The following is a 16,298-nucleotide window of genomic DNA, read 5'->3' on the forward strand; positions in this document are numbered from 1 at the left end:
ACACAACAGGCTAAATGGTCTTCCTCTGCATTGTAACCATTCTATAAAACATACAAACTTCTAACAGGACTCGATCGGATAGATAAAGGAAGGACGGTTCCTCTGGCTAAGAAGTCAGGAAATATGCTAAGTCATTCAGAACTAAGGTGAAGAGATTCTCTACCAAAGAAACCAAGTTTTGAGGTAGAGAATAAGACACAAATACATCAAATAACAAAGCAAGCTCAAAGGCACAAATGGCGTGCTCCCACCCCTATAGTTCATGCTTCTAAAGCAGAATATGCATGCAAACACAAAAATTGTGCAGCAGGTCTGATGAAAGTTGATTGACTTGAACTGCTAACACTGTTTCTCTCTTCAGGAAGGCCACCTTACCGTCTGGGTGTTTCTAGTACCTTCTGCTTTTATTTCGGATTTTCAGCAGCCCAAGCAATCTGTTGCTGTCCAAAGAACGTGTTTGTTAAATAAATAACTGATTCATCAAGCCTGCAGCACAAAATGGCAGGAGTATCATGACCAAAGTGAACCTTCCTTATTCCTCTCTACTCTCTCCACAACCCCCGCCACTCCCCCCAACAACCAAATCCCCAATCTTGAATCAGCACTTGGCTCTAGCAATGGCATTGGCTCTTCAACAAAAGAAAAAATACATTGTTATTTAAAAAGTTACCATTCTCAAGCGGGATGTTCAATACCTCCTCCCAGGTTCTGATTTTCGAGAATAACAGTTAAGATGCATCTGGTTGTCACATAACAATACAAGTCAGGTTTTTCAGTTAATTATCTCAACTTTTGGGTGTATCAGAAAAAAATGTCATTTATTTGTGTACATTTCCAAAGATGAATGATGGAAATTTGATTCAATGACACAAACGCCATCACCTTAACTTTCAATAGTTCAATTGGAAACTTCAATTTGTAGGCTCAAAATTGGATTTTAAAAGCCACGCTTGAATGTTCTACCAATAGTTTCAAAATATTTCTGCATTTATTGCTGCAGTACTCACTTAGTTGGTAAAATTACCTTTTATGGTAATTGATGTTTATTTGTAACACTAACAGTAATGGTACTCTCACATCCCTGCACCAATTGCACAAACCTTTTTTTTCACAGTGAGTAGAGATGATGGGAAAAAAAAAGTCGGTCAAACTTCATCAGGGGTAATCAGCATTCATTCCAGAAGTATCCTAATGCCTACACTGAACAGCAGAAGTGCATCCATTTATCAGTTAACAGGACATGTCCAAAAGAAGGTCGTGAGAACAGGCTATCTCATGGAAACAATGGGTGATGTTTTAATTAGTCTTAAAGTTGGGGATTATGCAAAGCATCACTATCATAGTACTTTCTTCTGAGGTGCTACTGCGTGACAAACATTGTGTAAGGAGATTTAGGGGCAAAAAAGCCCGATTACCCATATTTGTCAACCATACCTAAAGCAAAGGCACCTCTAACTGCAACAATAGTGCAGAATTTTCTTCAGACTCCAGAGAGAAAATTACAACTTCCAAACTTCATGACAGGTGTTCCACAACCAATTAAGAATAGTAATTGTATTTCAAATGTAAAGTAGGGAGAAACGGCAGCAGATTTGCAAAACAAAAATGAAATAACAATCAGTAAAAAATGCTTTTGGTGATTGTCATTGGCAGGATCCTACACTTCTTTGCACAGAACAAATCAGTAGCAAATCAGAAGTAGAACTGTATCATCAGCGGCCATGATATAGCTTAAAACTGACTACCAGTTAGATTAACAGTCAACCCAAACTACAACTCTCCAAACGTACCACAATACTAATCTACAGATGTGCTTTGGAATACAAAAAGGGAAAATTTCCTTTTAACTACATTATTCACAGCCACTTTTACTTCAATATCGATCATAAAGCAGATCAGATGGTTAACTGTTGCATTATTCACCTGTACACTCTGTACCATATATTCATATATTGATTCTTTTCTATTCATATCAGTTTGCCAATGTGCAAACCACCTTTCCAATCAAAAGAAAGATGCCAATAGATTGAACTGTGTCCTGCAACTTTCGAAGATCAACATAAAATGCTGGAGTAACTCAGTGGGACAGGCAGCATCTCGGCAAAAAAGGAATGGGTGGCGTTTTGGGTCGAGACCCTTCTTCAGACCATTCAAACCTACGAATGGGTTTTTAAGAATGCTTTTGTTCTGAATCAGCCATTTCAATATCTCCAAAACCTGAAATATTACCAGGAGCAGAATCTATCTCGCTAAAGTACAGCACTATAAAAAAAGTGATATCTCTCTGGACCATGTGAAACTGCTGAGATATTTGGAAAAATATATACATGTGTGTGTGTGCGTGTGTATGTATACACACACACACATATGAATATATATATATATATATGCATATTTTCAATTATCTGTCAGTTTCTGCTACATATATATGTGTGTGTGTGTGTGTATGTGTGCGTACATCTATATACTAAAACTCTCGTTTGTTTGTTTGTTCCTGAACAACAGCCAAAACGGTACACGATAACGTGACAATTTTAGGCCCACCTTATTCACCGTCGTCCCTTTAGTGCTAATGGAAGAAGTTTCATTGAAATCGGTGTTAAATATTTAAAGTTATTCGCGTTTTAAAGTTTAAATCTATCTTCTAGAGAGGGAGGGGGGGTGGATAAGGGGGGTTAGGGGGAAAGGAGGGAGGGGGAATGGGGGGGGAGGAGAGGGTGCTGCACCAATGCAGGAGAGGTTTGGGCCCAACGGATCCACTTGGTCTAGTATATATATAATTTCCCTGCTATATTTGAAAGCAAGATACAAATCAAAGTTCCATCCCAAAGCTAATTCCTACTTTGCTTATGACTCTTCATGCCGTTTTTAAGTCAACAAACAAATTAAGAGGTACCGTTGAGGAAATATTGGATTATGCACAATCTTTAAGTTTATATGTCCTTTGAACTAACATACACAAATTACCTTTTCTCTTTCCAATCCTAAATTACATCAAATATAACACTTGTTATTTTGCCTAGAAAACACAGCAATTTCTAAATTATAACTTAGATTTCATCTTTACAAAATAAAAACATTCACATTAACCTTCCAGTAGTATTTATCAAACAAAATTTGATATCAAAACATAATGAAATATTGAAATAGATGACCATAAGTTTTGCCAAAGAGGTAAATTTTAAGAAGACAGATGTAGAGGAAGAAGGATCTCGACCTGAAGCATCACCCATTCCTTCTCTCCAGAGATGCTACCTGTCCCGCTAAGTTACTCCAGCGTTTTGTGTCTACTTTCGATGTAGAGGAGATGTTTTAGCAATAAATTCCAGAGCTTTTTCAGATACCTTATGAGCTGATGCTAACAATTCAATAATATTTACTCGTTAGTTGACTGTGTTCCTGTTAAATACTAGTCAGTATTCTCACAAGTTTTATTTTAAATCCTACTATACATTGTACGGGGTACAACACCTTGGAAATCAACTCACCTTATCTCACAACCTTTTGTCTCCTTTTCATATCTAGCCTTTGTCCATCTGCCAATCAACCCTCCTCACCTGTATCTACCTACCACTTGCCTGGCTTTGTCCCGCCCCACCTCATTTCCTGTTTTCTCCCCCCCCCCCCCCCCCCCCACTACAACCAGTCTGAAGTAGAGTCCTGACCCAAAATATCGCCTCTCCATGTTCTCCAGAGATGCTGCCTGACCCACTAAGTTACTCTACTACTTTATGCTTAAACTTCCAGAATCTGCAGTTCCTCGTGTCTAATTGCAGCATTATTTATTTGTTCAGAATCCTGCTTAAATTAAAGAGTGTGTATTCAAATTCAATAGTTAAAATTCACATTGGTGATGTATAAATTAAGGATTTTGTGCTTAAATCGTCAAATGGATATTTGTTCTTGTGCATTATCTTTTATTTGATTTCTGTCATTTTGCGCAATGCATACAAGTTCCGTACCCAACCCAGACCGCTCTCCTGCCTGTCAAAATGCAAGACGGACAGAGAACGATTCTGCAGTCAATCTTCTAACCTTCCTTATTAAAAAGTAACTCAATGCAGTCAGAAAAGAGACGTTATTAACCCTTCATTTCAAATTAATTAACTATCTGGTGAAATGCTTCACATCAGTTCCCTTTCGACTTGTTTTTGTAGGTTGTTGACACTAAACACAATGTTTTACCACCTAACACTAGCTTCCCTTTTGTTCTCCCAAACAAAATCCATACTATAATCTTTTAACTTAACAACATGAAGCCATCATTCTCTCCCCTCACTAGTTTTTTTCAATTATTTGGGAACAATTATATCAAAATATTTTAAAAAGACACATATTGCTGGAGTAACTTTGCGGGCCAAGCAGCATCACTGAAGAAGGGTCCCGACCCGAAAGTCACCTATAAATATTTGTGACTTTCGGGTCGGGACCCTTCTTCAGTCTGTTGAAGTGTCATGACCTGAATCGTTACCAAGACATGCTCTCCAGAGATGCTGCCTGACCTGCTGTGGTACTCCAGCACATTGTTTCTTTTTTTTTTTGTACAAAGCAGCAGCTGCACTTCCTTAAATCTCCTATATCAAAATATTTAGTTCTTGCTCAAATACATTGAAGAAAGAGGTTTTCTTATGCTTTATTGTTTTGAATTTCTATCTTCATTTTGGGTCCAGAAGTGTACTAGATTTACAATACGATGGAACTTTATTTATCCCAGGAGGAAAATTGATCTGCCAACAGTCATGAAAACACAAAATACATGAAACATGAAATTAAAGTGACGAGTGGAAAGGCTTGGGGATATGCAAATATTGGGGAGGGGGGGAGTGGGGCGGGAGGGGAGACAGTCTCAGGCTACCCCATGGCAGAAGGGGGAGGAGTTGTAAAGTTTGATAGCCACAGGGAAGAAGGATTTTCTGTGGCGTTCTGTCCTGCATTTGGTTCATAACCTGGTCTAGTTCAATATAATGTTATTGTAGAGTAAGAATCAAGTCTCAATTTCGATCTGGTTATGAATGAGGGGTTTGAAAGTTTTCACAAAACTGAAGGAAAAATGTTCAAAGTAATTTATTTTCCATAATATAAAGTTACTTGAATGCTTTAAGTAACAGTTTCCAAAATAGAATTTGTATAATTGCATTAAACTATTTTAAGTGATGGCATATGGCTTTAAATAGATTAATAACACTATTGAAATAGCGAAAGAAATCTTGTGAAACTTCAGTAGTATTTAAAAAAAACAGTTTAAAGTAAAGATGTTTTGATTGTATTCAAGCTAACTTTAGTAAGCAGTCATGATTATTTTTATGGTGGTATGATAGAACACAGTTATTTTATATTAAAGTAAATTAAACTACTAAAATATTGAACATTACATATCTATGATATCACAAACACCTGAAACTCTACTATTGTTTATACCTTTTTTGAAGGAAGGATATTATCAATCACAATGAATTTAAACATCTTGTATTTAGTCGAGCATCATTCGTTTCGTGTCCCATCACCCATTTTGCTTCAAACGTGTAATCTCTTGAAACGGAGCCAAATGTTAATTAAAAAACATGCAGCAGAGCATGATGCTTCTGAATTATTTTCTAATCTTTCCGGTTTTATTTTAATCATCGTTGTGCGATGATATTATGAAAAAAATCACAACTCCGCAAACCGCACCGAGATTTTAACTTTTACACTGCCCTGGATTTTCTTGATGGCGAATACGATTTTAGAAAAAACTGTTATGCAAAAATGAAAAAGAACAATTGAAAGAGCCAGAATAAAATAAAAACTGTAAACAAAGCAGACCACTACAAACCATTAAGCGAGTATGTGATCTGGATACAGTAGGGATGCTGTATAAAAATTGTTTTATTATAGTTCAGTACACAATAGTGTACAGTGAGAAAAATATCCAAACATCACACAAAAGATCTGCTTATATTTAAAGTGCCCGTAAAGTCCTCGCAGGGGAAGCCTTTTGGATTCAATAAAGAGTATTGTTGTGCTGAAAACTAGCGATCAAAACACTGTAAATAACGTGGCTCCCATCATCTTAAAAAAAACTCCCTTCTCAGAAGAGCTACCGGCCAAGATATCTCCTGCCCCCGCCCGGATCCTGCAGTTTGTCTGGAAACTCACCGGTGTCCTGCCGCCTGCAGCTCGGCGATCCGTCCGTTACAGCCAGAGCTGCGAGTCACACCAAAGCCCAAGTCGCTGCTCCATCATTCGCCATGACAGATTGTGAGGAGCTCTCACCTCTGACCTCTCACCTCCTCCCTCCCTCCCTCCCTCCCTCTCCTCCTCCCTCGCCCACACTCTCCTCCCCCCTCGCCCACACTCTCCTCCCCCCTCGCCCACACTCTCCTCCCCCCTCGCCCACACTCCCCTCCCCCCTCGCCCACACTCCCCTCCTCCCTCGCCCACACTCTCCTCCTCCCCCGCGCTCGCTCGCTCGCTCGCTCACTCAATCGCGCGCGCGTGCACCCGGCGGCGCTGGAGGCGGCGCGAGCCTGAGCCCGGGCCCGCGCGCGGCGGTTGCTGTCACTCAGTCCGAGCGCCGTGCACGGCGGCCGTTTTCATTGAGCGCCGTGCACGGCGGCCGCTTTCATTGAGCACCGTGCACGGCGCCCGCTGTCACTCTGAGCGCCGTGCACGGCGGCCACTGTCACTCTGAGCGCCGTGCACGGCGGCCACTGTCACTCTGAGCGCCGTGCACGGCGGCCGCTGTCACTCTGAGCGCCGTGCACGGCGGCCGCTGTCACTCTGAGCGCCGTGCACGGCGGCCGCTGTCACTCTGAGCGCCGTGCACGGCGGCCACTGTCACTCTGAGCGCCGTGCACGACGGCCGCTGTCACTCTGAGCGCCGTGCACGACAGCCGCTGTCACTCTGAGCGCCGTGCACGACAGCTACTGTCACTCAGTCCGAGAGCCGTGCTCGCACCGGAGTGATTGCCCAATTGATGCTTTGCAAAGAATCATTTAACACAAAACATCAGCATTTGGCAATCTTCAATTTATTTTAAATTCCACAGCCACTTATTGCCATGTCTCAGTCGTTCTTGATTCTTGGTCCTCCAAAATATTCCAAATGGAATTTAAACTGGTGGTGTCAGAGTATTGACTTAAGCAAGAATGGCTTCTTGAAGAAGAAGAGCTACCTTAAATGTAGTTGTGTCTGGTTGAGTAACTATAGTAGGGTGAAGACTATTTCATGCTTTAGTTGTGCGAGGGAAGAAAGAATTGCTATACACATCTATTTTGGCAGGTGGAATCTCGAATTGAATTAAATACCGTTGTCTGCTCCTGATAGGTTTGGGTTTGGTGTAGATTTGGTAATCTATGTCAAGCTGACTATTTAACATTTTGTAAAAACAGGTCAAACGGTGGGCTTTACATCTGTCTTAGAGCGAGTTCCACCCCAATGGATTTAGAAGTTTGGTAACACTCGCTTCTCTCTCATAGGTATTTGAAACAAATCGAGCTGCCTGTCTTTGGACACGTTCGATGGAAGAAATGTTTCTATTTTGTTTATGGATCCCATGCTGCAACTGCGTAGTCCAAATGAAGTCTGACAAGGGTGAAGTATAAATTCTCCTTGATAGAAGTTGAATAATAATAAAAGTTGCGTCTCTGAAAATTTAGGACACCTGTTGCTTGCACCGTTGCATGATGAGTCTGACCATTCCAAAGTAGATCGTTCTGTAATTTGATGCCAAGATACTTGGTCTGTTTGGATTCTTCAAGGGTGGCACCAAGGATATTATATGATGTTTCGCCTGGTTTCCTCCTCCTGGTGACACGTATGGTTTCACATTTGGAAGGATTGAATTGCATCCCCCATTGTTGTGACCACGCAACCATAGTATCGAGATCTTTTTGATGAGCATCTTTATCTTCAGCTGACCTAATTGAATGGTACAGCAAACAATCATCAGCGAATAGTCTGGTCGTACTTGTGACCTTTCCACGGATGTCATTAATGTAAAGCAAAAACAGATGTGGGCCCAATACTGTGCCCTGAGGTGTACCACTTAACACTGGACGCCAATCAGAGCTTTTTCCATTCACACACACGCGCTGAAGACGTTTTGTCAGTAAACTGGAAATCCATCGTTTCGTGTTGGAATGAACACCCTCGAAGTCAAGCTTCCGAAGCAGTCTCTGGTGTGGGATGACATCAAATGCTTTAGAAAAGTCTAGCACTACTAAATCCGTGATGACATTGCTGTCAAGGTTCTTGGCCAGGTCATTTGTCGTCAGGATAAGCCGAGACTCACATGATCTATGCTTCCTAAATGCATGTTGGTTGTCGGCAAGTATGTTATGTTTGCTAAGGTGTTTCCTCAGGTTACTATCGATTACATGCTCCAGTAGTTTGCAGCGTGCTTGTTAAAGGACAACAATTAGCCGGGTTGGTGGTTGAACCCTTCTTAGAGAGAGGAGTGATGTTAGCCTTCCTCCAATCCAGCGGAACATCACCTGAGTCAAGCGACTGTGGAAAATCAGCTGCAAAACAGGAGCCAGTTCTTTGGCCGCGATCTTAAGGGCTTGATTCTGTATCTGGTCAGGTCCAATAGCTTTTGTTGTATTGATGTTGAGCAGTAACTTCTTTACACCTTCAACCTCAATTTTAATAGCAGGCATATCAGCATAAGAGCTGGGCAGCAGACCCGGAAATGTTGAAGGCTCCATATGCTCCCAGGTGAAAATGTGTTGAAATTGGTTTGCAAGGGCTTCTGCCTTCGCCTGGTCCTCAGTGATCAGACAGATGTTCACTTTAAACATCTGGATACCAGTGTTGTCTGTCCATCTAGATGTCACATATCTCCAAAAAGCCTTGGGTTGCTCTCCCCCAAGAATGGAAGAAACAAATTGTCTATGAGTACTCCTAAAAGCACAATCGATTAAATATAACCTACTTTTAATTTATTTGCACCCTATGTATGCACTTGCTAAGGTTTTCGATTGTGCATTTCATATTAAAAATGTTACATTTACATGTGACTTTAATGTTTTCAATTACAAATTTTATTTAAAAAATCCTGAACATGCATTAGTTGTCAACCTCTCAATTATGAATTTAGATATTAAAGGCAATAATCATAGTTATTTATGTAAACTTGTTAAGCTGCAATTGCGCAAACCACTCCTATGGAGCCCCACCACAGGCAGGAGGATGCTACAACTGTGACAAATTCACATAATTTTCATTCCAAGTATGAATAGTTTGCATAAAAAATGGGAAGAGCAAAATTGTTCCAGTATTACAATTACACATCCACCTCTAATTATTCCTTGTGGCCTAACATTGCTTCATTTATAGGCTGTGGGTCGTTTTGGTTTCTTGAATTCTATCACAGTATATTGATCAGTGATATTTGGAATTTGAGTTGAGAAGAGCATTAAAGCTAAGAGTGTAAGAAAATAACTGCAGATGCTGGTACAAATCGAAGGTATTTATTTCACAAAATGCTGGAGTAACTCAGCAGGTCAGGCAGCATCTCAGGAGAGAAGGAATGGGTGACGTTTCGGGTCGAGACCCTTCTTCAGACTAAAGCTAAGAGTACTTGCTGCTATTATAGACTTAAGTTCCAGACACTCATGAATAAGTTAATTACTGTTGGAGATTTATGTTTTTTAACCTTTTCTGCCTATCCATTTTATTTATCTCTCTTAATCCATTCTTTCTGTTTCATTATTTCACTTTTCATATGATTTAAATCTAATCTATAATTCAATTGTCTTAGTTTTCTTGTCACTAACTACCCCCACCGTCTGTCATCTTTGCTGCAAACACACATGGATTTGATTCCCTCCAATCTTTCAATTAGCCACCAATCCTAGATGCCCAATGCTGCCCTGGGTCTCTGGATCTTTATAAGATAGGAATACTCAAAGTAGCCCTTCAAGGTCTCTATTTAAACTATTAATAAGATATAATTAATCCTTAAATAATCCTGGTTCCTTAGTGATCTTTCAATCAGGAGAGTTTATGACCTGCTCACTTGACTAACAGGGCTCCCGACAATCCCTCAAAAACAGATGGTATTTCACGAAGATGTCAATACTGAGGGAACTCAGTATTATATTATTATATTATATCCTGACAATCCCTTAAAAACAGATGGAATTTCACGAAGATGTCAATACGGAGGGAACTAAACTTCAGCTTTAAAAAACAACTTATTGGGACAGCCAAGAGTTTGTTATATTATCCTGAGTACTGATTAAAAAATGTATGGAATTGAACTATTTGAACTATTATATATATATTTTGAGAGGAGAGGATGCTGCACCAATGCAGGAGGTTTGGGCCCAAACTTGGTCTAGTACTTACTTAAAAGACAAGAAATGTCTTGTAGCTAAAAAATGTCTTGTAGTAAAAATGCATGTCGCTAAAATCATTTTGTCATAGCTGCACCTGGGCAGGAACATTTATGAAGTGATATTGTCTTTCATACTCATACTAGATTAGAAATAAGCCATTGGCTCCAAATTGACCAATAACACCCATTTATACTAATTGTACACTAATCCCATTTTTGTTCACCCCACGTTCTCATCAGCTCACCCTCCCCCCAGATTATATCACTAACAATACAATGCAGATAATTTTCTGTGACAAATTGTCCCACAGATTATGGCCTATGGGTCAGAAAGTAACCAGTTGACTTACCAATCTGCACATCTTTAGAATGTAGTAGGAAACCTGGGTACCCAGAGGAAGCCCAAGTGGTCACAGGAAGAAAACTGCACGTACACAGCATTGGACGTCGAGATTGAATGTGGATTGTTGCAGTTCTAGGACAACAGCGTTATTAGCAGTGCCACAGCACCACATTATGCTCCTCATACCTACCTTCAATTTGATCCTTATACATGAAATATCATAAGGTCATAGAGCATGGAAACAGGCCCTTCGGCTCAATTTGCCTATGCCGAACAAGATGCCCCATCTATACTAGTCCCTCCTGCCCGTGTGTATCCCATAACCCTCCAAACCTTTCCTATCCATTTACCTGTCCAAATACCTTTTAAAAGTTGTTATAATACCTGCCTCAACTACTTCTCTGGCAGCTAATTTCCATATATCCACCACCCTCTGTGTGAAAACATTGCCCTGCAGGTTTGTATTAAATATTTCACCTCTCACCTTAAATTTATCAAAAAAAATGCCAACCTAATAGCAGAGGAACAGTCAATGGCAGTTGGTTGGCAATGGCATGGTTCAGCAGCTTTTAGTAGCTGGAGCAATTTGTTCTTGCTAAAGTTAATACATTTGTTCAGATAACAGTTGACCCTATTTTCCCTGAGGCAATATTCCTTCCTTAGCAGAAACATCTCACAAACCAAGTGGTTTATGATGAGTCTGTGTTTACAGATTGCAGCGGTATTGATCAGATGTGTTATAAGGTGCTCTTAACATTGAAAATGAGGTGTTAGGCACATATAACAATGTAGTGATATCAATTTCACCATTCCCATTATCTTTTAGCCTTGTTTACAATGATGAGTTTCTGTAAACCCTAGTACAGTACACCAATAAAACTGAGCGTCTGAATCAATGTTTGTATAATTCTGTTTGTCAAGTCATGATTTTCTGCACAGATAAAGTTCATTGTTATTCAGATGAACATTTGCACAAACTAGAATAAAAAACAGAATGCTAGAAGAACTCAGCAGGTCAAACAGTATCTATGGACGCAAATGTATGTCAACGTTTCGGTTCAGGATCCTACATCAGGACTGAGAGGGTAATAGAAAGATTACCACTATGAAGGAGGATGGGATAAAGGCTGTTTGGTGATAGTTGAAACTGGATGGGGAAGGGATGTTGACAGATTGAGTCAAGTAGGAGGGTAGGGGATGGGACAAAGCCTGGTAGGGGATAAGTAGAACCAGGTGGGGAGGGTATCATGGACAGATGGAGGCAGGTGGGGGGAGAGGGTGGGACGGTGATGAGGAACCAGATGGGGAGGGGATCAGGAGCAGAAGGGGACAGGCCATGGAAGAGGTGAACAAAGAAAAAATATATAGTTGGACATATACATATGTGTGGGAGAACCAAGAGTGAGGGTTTGCTGAAATTGGAACATTCAATGTTTATATCAGGTAAGCCACCGAGGCAGAATATAAGATGTTCTTCTAATTTGTAGTTGGCCTCTCTGCAGTAACGGAGAAGACAGAGGATAGATTGGGTGGTGCACGAGTGGGAAGGAGAGTTGGAATGACGGTCATTGCAGATGAAGCACAGGAACTCCGCAAAGCAGAGACCTTATCTATACTTGGTTTCACTAATGTGAAATGGCGGGCACTGAATGCAGTGACCAGGTTGCAAGAGATTGTGTGGCAATCCTATGAGAGTTACATTGTCAAGAGATTATAGATTTTTACATGCGGCATTAAACTTAAATCTCATTGATCTTGTCAATTAGATATAAAATAATTTATGGTGTTATTCTGAAGAACTTAAAACAAACCTTTTTTCTCATATTCCCATTTCTGACAAAGGGTTTTAAAACTGAAAAGTTGATTCTGTTACAGACTCACATAAGCTGACTGACACACTGAGTATTTCCAACAATTTATGATTTATTATAATCCAAACACAAAGATTTGTTTTCAATACATTTATGGGCTGAGAACATCAGTGGCAATCCCCAGCACATAATATTCATTACTAATTACCCATGAGCCTGCAGTGACAAGCTCTCTTCCTCTATCACTGCAATCCTTCACTGATTGGAATAAAGTTCCAAGATTATAACCTAGTGGTGATGAAGGAAGGATAAAATATTTCCAAGGAAAGGCACAAAATGCTGGAGTAAGTCAGCAGTCTGGCAGCATCCCTAGAGACCTTGGATAGGTGATGTTTTGGGTCAGGGCCCTTCTTCACACTGATTGCAGGGGTGAGGGGAACAACGCTAGAAGAGTCATATATTTCCAAGTCAGGATTGCCTGTGAATTGGAGGTGAATCTACAGGCTATGGTAAAAATCAAACTGCTGGAAGAACTCAATGTTGCATTTGTGGAGACAGAGGGATAGTCTCTGTACCTAAGTCCTGCAGAAGGGTCACAACTCAAAATGTCATCCATTCCTTTGAACACAAGAAAATAGGAGCAGGAGTAGGCCAACCGGCCCCTCGAGCCCGCTCCGCCATTCAATACGATCATGGCTGATCCTACCCCAAACCCCTTCCCACTATCGCCCTTCTTCCCACCCAAAAGAACTGTGTGATCTCCTGGGAGAGGCGAAAAACCGGATAAAAACCCAGGCCAATTTGGGAAAAAAATCCGGGAAATTCCTCTCCGACCCCAAGCTAGGCGATCGAAACTTGTCCAGGAGATTACTCAGGTCTTACTATACTAACCATAGCTCATGTCCACTTCCCTGCCCGCTCCCCGTAACCCCTAATTCCCTTGTCTATTAAAAAACAATCTATTTATGTTTTTAATTTATTTAACGTTCCTGCATCCACAGCTCCCTGAGGCAACGAATTCCACAGACTAACCACCCTCTGAGTGAAGAAGTTTCTCCTCATCTCAGTTTTAAAAGAGCCCCCTCTTATTCTAAGACTATGCCCCCTAGTTCTGGTCTCCCCAATCATCGGAAACATCTTTAGCGCATCCACCCGATCAAGGCCCCTCACGATCTTATACGTTTCAATAAGATCGCCTCTCATTCTTCTGAACTCCAATGAGAAAAGTCCCAACCTACTTAACCTTTCCTCATATGTCAACCCCCTCATCCCTGGAATTAACCGTGTAAACTGCACTCCAGAGCAAGTATATCCTTTCTTAAATATGGACACCAAAACTGCACACAGTATTCCAAATGCGGTCTTACCAATACTGTATACAGCTGCAGCAACACCTCCCTACTTTTATACTCTATCCCCCTGGCAATAAAGGCTAAGACTCCATTGGCCTTCCTAATCACTTGCTTCACCTGCATACTAACTTTTTGTGATTCCTGTACTAGTACCCCCAGGTCCCTTTGTGTTGTATTACCACGCAGCTCCTCCCCATTTAGAAAATAACTTTCTTTATGATTTTTTTTTCCAAAATGCATAACTTCACATTTATCAGTATTAAATTTCATCTACCAAGTCGCTGCCACTCTCCTAGATTATCTATATCCTTTTGCAGGCCTTTTCTATCCTCCTCACTCCCTGCTTTACCTCCCATTTTTGTGTCATCTGTGAGCTTGGATATATTATACTTGGTCCCCTCCTCTAAGTCATTTATATAAATTGTAAACAGCTGGGGTCCCAGCACCGACCCCTGTGGAACCCCACTAGTCACCGATTGCCATCCCGAGTATGATCCATTTATCCCAACTCTCTGCTTCCTGTTTGAAAGCCAATCTTCTACCCATGCTAATATATTACCCCCAATCCCATGATTTTTTATCTTAAGTAATAGTCTTTTATGTGGCACCTTATCAAAAGCCTTTTGGAAGTCCAAGTATACCACATCCACTGGTTCCCCTTTATCCACCTGAGATGTTACTTCCTCAAAGAATTCAAGCAAGTTAGTCAAACATAACTTCCCCTTCGTAAAACCATGCTGACTCTGTCCAATTAAGTTATGTTTATCCAAATACCCGTCAGTATTTCTTTAATAATGGTCTCCAACATTTTACCCACCACAGATGTTAGACTAACCGGTCTATAATTACCAGCCTTCTGTCTACTTCCCTTTTTAAATATAGGTGTTACATTAGCCATTTTCCAATCCACCGGGACCCTTCCTGACTCCAGGGGGCTTTGGAAAATTATCACCAATGCATCCACGATCCCCACCGCTATTTCTCTCAAGACCCTAGGATGTAATCACTCAGGCCCAGGAGATTTATCCGCCTTAAGCCCCATTAATTTACCTAATACCATCTCCTTAGTGATCTTAATAGTGCTTAACTCCTCCATTCCTATAGCCCCCTGTTTATCCAGCGTTGGAATATTTTTAATTTCTTCTATAGTAAAGACTGATACAAAATATTTGTTTAATGCTTTTGCCATCTCCATGTTCCCCACCAACAAATTCCCCGTCTTATCCTCCAATGGACCAACATTTATCTTAGCCACCCTTTTTCTTTTTATATAACTATAAAAACTCTTGCTATCAGTTTTTATATTTTTCGCTAATTTGCCTCCACAGATGGCGTTTGATCTCCTAATTTCCTCTAGTACTTTGTTTTTTTTTGTCCCAGATACCAGCATCTACAGTGTCTCATGTCTTTAGGTAGTGGTGTTCCTCTATTCCCTTGTCCTTTCTGCTTGGTTTCGAAACTATTTTCAAAGTAGGCATGTGAGTAACTTGAGTTCAATTTATAGATGGAGAACACTGCAGTCACATTGCTCCAGGCCGGTGAGCGAAGTGTTAATCAAGTAAGCTTCTTTATTGTGGTTTTTGTTGAGCTGCACCCATTCAAGCAAGCGAAGAGTTTTCATCACATGCCTTGTAGATAATTGAACAGATTCATTGAACCCAGCGATGTAGAATTTACCACAGGAATCCCTGTCCTTCTTTCCATTTAACTAACGCAGCTAGTCAATTAAGTTACACGTAAGAGGGAAATAGTTACCTCTGGCAGTACCAACAACCACGGAAAATATTGGTGCGGCGAGCCTCAAAGTGCTACTGTATTACTTATAAATGGCGCCTGTTTGCCTTTCACTGGCATAACGTCATGTGTTGTATGCACAACTGTTTTGCATCTGTAATATCCACGAGCAACCGTCTGCATATGGGTGTGTAGGAAGGAACTGCAGATGCTGGTTTGAACCGAACATAGACACAAAATGCTGGAGTAACTCAGCGGGACAGGCAACATCTCTGGAGAGAAGGAATGGGTGACGTTTCTGGTTGAGACCCAAAACGTCACCCATTCCTTCTCTCCAGAGATACTGTCTGGCTCGTTGAGTTACTCCAGCTTTTTGTGTCTATTGTCAGCATAGGGGGCTGCTTTACCTCGTTATAATACGCAACTCATATTTCCCTTCCTTCCTCCTCTGCAGTTGCATCCAAAGATACTGCACCTACCATCTCTCTTCTCCGAATCTATTAGAAAATCTCACCTTGGATTCGACTCCCTTCTCCGTAAAGTACCTGAGAAGAATAGCAAGTCAAAACATTCTCAAAATGAACGTTTTTCCCCCCCTTTATTAATAATAGTGTCAGGGGAAATGCTATTAAAGAATGGAAATACAAAAAAAACGCTGATGACCCAGATGGGTTGGAAAAATATGGGTTAGAGAGATGTTTAATGTCTTTGAAATCTGAACTCACTGATTTGGTCA

The 16,298-nt window shown here is 40.8% G+C and overlaps 1 protein-coding gene across 6 annotated transcripts in view; it reads right to left on the reverse strand.

The window, feature by feature from the left end:
* Nucleotides 1-6,265, reverse strand: part of LOC144606777 (homeobox-containing protein 1-like) — a 46,098-nt gene extending 39,833 nt beyond the window's left edge. For 5 of the 6 annotated variants that reach the window (XM_078423136.1, XM_078423135.1, XM_078423133.1 and 2 more), the window contains exon 1: nt 6,136-6,265. The gene's annotated coding sequence lies outside the window, so the exon portion shown is untranslated. The remainder of the gene's footprint in view (nt 1-6,135) is intronic. The other variant, XM_078423134.1, reaches the window with a different exon arrangement.
* Nucleotides 6,266-16,298: the final 10,033 nt, after the last annotated feature.

The sequence above is a fragment of the Rhinoraja longicauda genome, chromosome 27 (genome assembly GCF_053455715.1).
Source record: "Rhinoraja longicauda isolate Sanriku21f chromosome 27, sRhiLon1.1, whole genome shotgun sequence".
NCBI classification, from domain to species: Eukaryota; Metazoa; Chordata; class Chondrichthyes; order Rajiformes; family Arhynchobatidae; genus Rhinoraja; species Rhinoraja longicauda.